The sequence below is a fragment of the Leiobunum rupestre genome, chromosome 6, assembly GCF_980474605.1.
Source record: "Leiobunum rupestre chromosome 6, qqLeiRupe1.1.hap1, whole genome shotgun sequence".
Classification (NCBI taxonomy): domain Eukaryota; kingdom Metazoa; phylum Arthropoda; class Arachnida; order Opiliones; family Sclerosomatidae; genus Leiobunum; species Leiobunum rupestre.
Window position 1 is genome coordinate 9,934,753 of NC_143389.1, and position 6,000 is coordinate 9,940,752.

The following is a 6,000-nucleotide window of genomic DNA, read 5'->3' on the forward strand; positions in this document are numbered from 1 at the left end:
ATTGTTCTGGCACTTTGCGGAACGTTATTTACAATAGATAAATTTCTTGGGCTCATCGAAATTAACATTTGTCTAAATGAAGGGTGTTCGACTGCTTTAAAAGGTTGGTCGGTTGCTACCACCCATTTTTTTAAACATTGCGTTGCGTAGTCAATTTCCAATTTGCTAGCCTGAAATTATTTAAACAGACTATTAAGTATGGTTATTAAATAATTTGATATAGCTGCAGAGAAATGTTGAAACAAATTATATATGTGAACGTGCATTTCCCGTAGAGCTACGATACGATTGTTTAATTAAGCCTTTTTTATTTCGGTTTACATTCCGGCAAATTACGTTTTCTGCTTAATACTTATGGTCAAAACAACCACAAAGTATTATAAATATTTAAGCCCCTTTAACAGATTTCCACTGTAAGAAGCTTTGGAGTTGAAAGTTTATTAAGTTTAGACACGAAATTTTCTATATCTACCCTGACAATAATACCGTAATTTACAAGTAGAATCTCAAGAGTTGAAAAAAGTATTCTATCGCTTTACAATTATTATTAGCTTCTATTTCCCCTCAAATGTTGGTTTCTTTTACTTTTTAAGATTATGTAGAATTTATAAATGTTTCGCCACCAATAATAGTATATTTTTAATGAATAAACAATACTATAAATAATGTTTTCTGCTACTATTACTAAGCAGGTTCTAAAATAGGTTATTATTATTATTATGATTATAATATTGTTGTCGGTACAGTTTGTGTTACTGAAATATCAACTTGATTGGTTTAAAGCCTAGTGAAAGTGGCACAGAAGAATAAAAAATGTTTAAGGCGGTGCGTTATTTTTGAACATGCTCCGCCCAGTGGCGTAGCCAGAAATTCATCACGGGGGGGGTCCAAGTACATGAATGTTAAAAGGGGTCAAGAGGGGGACGGAAATTTAGTACAGTCAAAGGTAGGCCCGGGGGGGGGGTGTCTGGACCTGGAAACCCCCCATTGTCTACGCCACTGGCTCCGCCTAAACAGCTGTGGATATAATTACAGCAATTACCGTTGATAAGACATTATCCTCTGAGATTATTTCCGAATGTTTCTTCTCAAGATGGTATCGTAGATGACTTGTCCCTGCGTTCGGTGGTATTGTATATATCCTATAACAAACTCATATGTTTTTATGTCTTTATCCGTGCATACACGAAATTTTCAGCAGTAGACTTACTTATTGCAGTGTTTACAATTGGCTGATTCTCCGTTCAAAATGAAATGTTTCCATACAGGGCTCCTTAACTTTCATTACAGACCTCCGTATCGTTGTTCCTATTTACACCCGCTTCAGCCATAGTTTACCACAATAGTTGACCGATAAATTATCAGTTTTGATTATTAGAATCGGTTGCGCGTCTTACGGTATTCCCGTTTTCGATAAAAATTGAAAGTCTAATGTTCAGTCTGTTTCGTTAAAAAGTCAACATGGTTCATTGTGTGAATGTGGGAAAAAGTAAACATAAAAAATTACAACGCATTTCGGTAAAGAAAATCCCGAATACTAATAGATTAGATATTTATATTCCGTGGATGAAAACCTATAAACGAAATGTTTTCTTATCGGTTAAAAAAGAACTAAAAAAGCATAACCAGAATAAATTATTGTTGATAACGTTTGGTAAATATTTGCTGTTGAAAATCTTTAACGTAATCATTTTATTCAGATAAAAATAATCGGGGAATTTTACCAGTCATCTTTCTGTAATAATTTTATTCGGCAAATTGTTTTCCTGCGTTTTCCATGGCTAAAGGTTATCCAATCCCCGATCCCTACTTTTAATGTGCTTCTTTACTTTGGAAAATTTAATCGCTTTATATAACATTGTGTTTTCTTAATATAACACTGCTATTTCTCGTTTGGTGTAGTGGAAAGATAATATTAACTTGACCTTCTTCCATAAATCAATTAAATATGAACGACGTTCTGAGCCGGTAATGGCCTTTTTACGTGTTTCACGCTTTTCAGAGTTAATAGTTAATTTAAAGATCTATAATTAAATTAAAACAAATGTGTCAATACAACTGGCGACAACCAGGCTGCGAAACAGACCTGTCATTACCAGTTATAAATACAGTCTAAGCAACTTTTAATGTAACGAATTTTGTATGGGATAAAATAAAATATTTCAGGTAATAGTTAGGTAGAAGGCTCAAGATCACCTTAATTTAATTAAACCCTTAAAAAGATCCTCTCCACTGCGCCACATTCAGAAAAGCTCTTCAGTTTTGGACACCTATAGGTCAAAGTCCTTAACCGCTTCTCACATAGTAAGAAATCATAAATATAATTGTACTTGGACACTATTATTTTCAATGAAAAAACATTCCAAACCACAAATATTGGAGATCCTACATTTACCACAGACTTTCGGGGTTAAATATTGGAGACTATCCAGACTATTTTCCCCCGAAAGTCGGAGCTACGCAAATTCGATGGGAAATAGGTTTTTCGCGCGGTGGTTGCTATTCACCCCCAACATTAAGTGCTCGGGGGTAAATATCTTCAACCGCGCGGATTAAGGCCACGCGGTCACTGCTCTTCGTAACGTCTCCGTCCTAGTTTTCACAAGACTTTGCTTCGTAACGGACACAATGGAAGGCAGGGCGGATACGAAACGGAGAGCGAGTGGGCGCCTGATTACCTCGTCTCCGGCAGCCGCCCAGTAACTAACGACATTTACTCTTTATATCGAAAAAATTATTTATTTTTTATCTTATGATATTTAAATTTACAGAAAAAATAACCACACCATTTAAAGATTAAGAAACATCTGAATATAAATATCTATATAAATTTATTTATATATCTATATAGGGTGTTACCTGAGTGCATGTCAAAAATAATAAATGTCTAATGAACATGGGTCACAAAATGCTCTGCTTCCTAGCAATTGGTCCTCAAAAATCAGCTTCCAAAACGTCGAAAAAAGCCCAAATGTGCAGTTTCAATTATTCTTTGAACTCAATTGTTTTCTTTTAATAAGCATAAAATAAAGTTAGTAATTAGAAGAAGTACGAAAAGTGTGTAAGTTACAACCAAGGTGTTTCAAAGTTAGTGTTCGTCGCAAACCAAGTCGGGGTTTTCCATTTTTCGGGGTTATGCTTTCGTAGTGTAATTTTTAAATTTTCGCGCCGACGCACCCCGCTAAAATCCTTAAAATATAAAATAGATAGGTTTATCTCTCCCTTTTTCGTGGGCGACAATAAAATGATCTGACTGACCTTCGACTGATGCCGCTGACGTAGCTCTCGCTTGACGCTTGCCTCCGCTTGAGTCGCTTTTTCAAGTTTTAGTTTCATAATTGCCGTTGTTTCGGGCTCTCTCAGCCTCAGCTAAGGAGTGTGGAGTTACAACGTTTGGAAATAACTTGTGAATTTATAAAACAACTTATTTAAACAATTACAATGCTGAAGCTGGACATGCATCAGATTTATAGCCCGGTGTACCAGTAAGATTTAAACCACACCACCGGAGGTCCATCATCAAATGCCCTACGCCAGCGTCCACATGCCCGGACAGGTGACAAAACCAGCAAGGGTAGCAGAACCCTACTACTGATGGTCGCACCTTCGACGCAAGCCGCTCAACCCAGCAGAAGGTGCAGCAATGGGTCGACCAGCCCCCACTTCGCACACAGCAGTGGGAATAAGAGCGGATGCTCTGGCAACGCCAGCCGACACCTTACCTAGAAAGGTAGAGAGCCAAGCCCTTTGGAAAGAGCGCCTAAAGGGGAACGGCTGGCACATGGCAGACCGCATAACCCGGCACAGCTGGCACCGGATATCCCGGTGGAACCCCGAAAGGCCAGGAGATAGGCGCCGTGCCCTCATACGGAGGCCCGCAGCCCCACAGCAGGCAACGCAATCCGCCGAGACGGCCAGGTTGCCTGGCCCCTCGCCCAGTTACCAGCCCACACCGGACCGAAGTCGGAGGTGGAGATAGGACCATTTGGACTGAGCTAACATCTCCCAGTGCGCCACCGCCCGTGATGGGTTACAAGAGCCGGACCCCGACTCCCCGGTAAAGCCACCAGTAATTGCACACACCGACCCCTCGTGGGTCTCAATGCTGAAGCTATAGACCTCTATTTTAAAATCTACCTATCTTATCTATTTTTGCTAAAGTCTAAGTCGATAATTCAAAATAACGGTTAAAAATGCCGCCGATCAGTTTTGTAAGTTATTTTCGGCGGCGTAATCGTCGGCTTTTTCGGTATGGAGATACAGGCCGAAAAGCAGGCAAGGCTGCCAGATTTCGATAGACCGAAAACGGCCAACTCTCTGAAATGTTTTCGTTCTCAAAACGAAAATTTTGCGGCGTAGCTATCGACTAAGACTATTACTAATAGTCCCTAGGCTCAGAGGCTGCCTTACACATGATATACTATCTAATCTTAACCAGTAAAATTGGGGTATTTTTATAATTTTTCTATTCTTAATAAATACAAAGAATTTTCAATCCCCGACCCCGACCCCGACCCCGACTTGTTTTTCGCGGGGTTAGACCCACCCCGACCCCGACTTTATTTTGACCCGTACGAACACTATTCAAAGTGTCAATGTAGTTTTAATTAAAGCTTGTAATTGAATTTCAATAATGTTGTATTCTTCAATTACTAAAAGTAAGTAAACATTTTTACAAAATGGTTCAAAAGACCACGCATGCAAATGTCGTAAAAATGATTCTTGAATCCATTGGAAGATTCCATGCGTGTTATGAATAGTATCACATGTATCAATTATTCGTTGTCGTAGGTCGTCGATGTTGGGGACTTCGATCTCGTAAACCAAGTATTTAATGTGTCCCTGTAGATAAAAGACGAGAGGGTTTAAATCGGGAGATCGAGCGAAGCACGCAGCGGTGTCCCATCGTCCAATCCGTCTTTGGAAGCCGATTAGATATTTTTCACTCATAATGACCCAAAGAACACGTCATTTATTTTTTACAAGCACTCTGGTAACACTCTGTATACAAATATCCGTATAAAAATATATATACAATAAATCTATATACAAATATTCTTATACAAATATCCTTATACCAATATCTATTTACCAATATCTATATATATCCTAATACAAATACATATACAAATATATATTACCAAGTATTCTTATATCTATATACAAATATATATTAACAAGTATTCTTATATCTATATACAAATATATATTAACAAGTATCCTTATATCTATATACAAATATATATTAACAAGTATCCTTATATATATACAAATATTTATTAACAAGTATCCTTATATCTATATACAAATATATATTAATAAGTATCCTTATATATATATACAAATATATATTAACAAGTATCATTATATCTATATACAAATATATATTAACAAGTATCCTTATATATATATACAAATATATATCAACAAGTATCATTATATCTATATACAAATATATATTAACAAGTATCCTTATATCTATATACAAATATCCGTATACAATTATACGTAAAAAATATCCGTGTAAAATTATAGATGTAAAATTATTCTGGTAAAAACATCCTTGTGAAAGTATCCGTTTAAAAATATCAATGTAAAAATATCAGTATAAAAATATCCGTGTGAAAGAAGTGGGACCGACAGCGAGCGAGAGAGAGGGAGCTGGACAGAACACTACCGCTGAGAGAGAGAGAGAGAGAGAGAGAGAGAGAGAGAGAGAGAGAGAGAGCTCTCGACCAATCAGCGAATTAATCGGCATTTCCATTGCCTTCAGATCAACATTTTTAAGTAAGTTTATACCTTATTAGTATGTTTCAAAATTATCCCGTGGAAAGACAAACCAAAAAAAAGAAAAGAAATTAAACTTTCTACTCAATATACGTAACATTACATATCCACCTTCATAGACTACCTCTTTTAATGTGTTTTAAAACAGGTGCTACAAAAACAAATCACGGAATAGACTACCCTAATTGTGTCTTTAAATAAATATAAAACCGT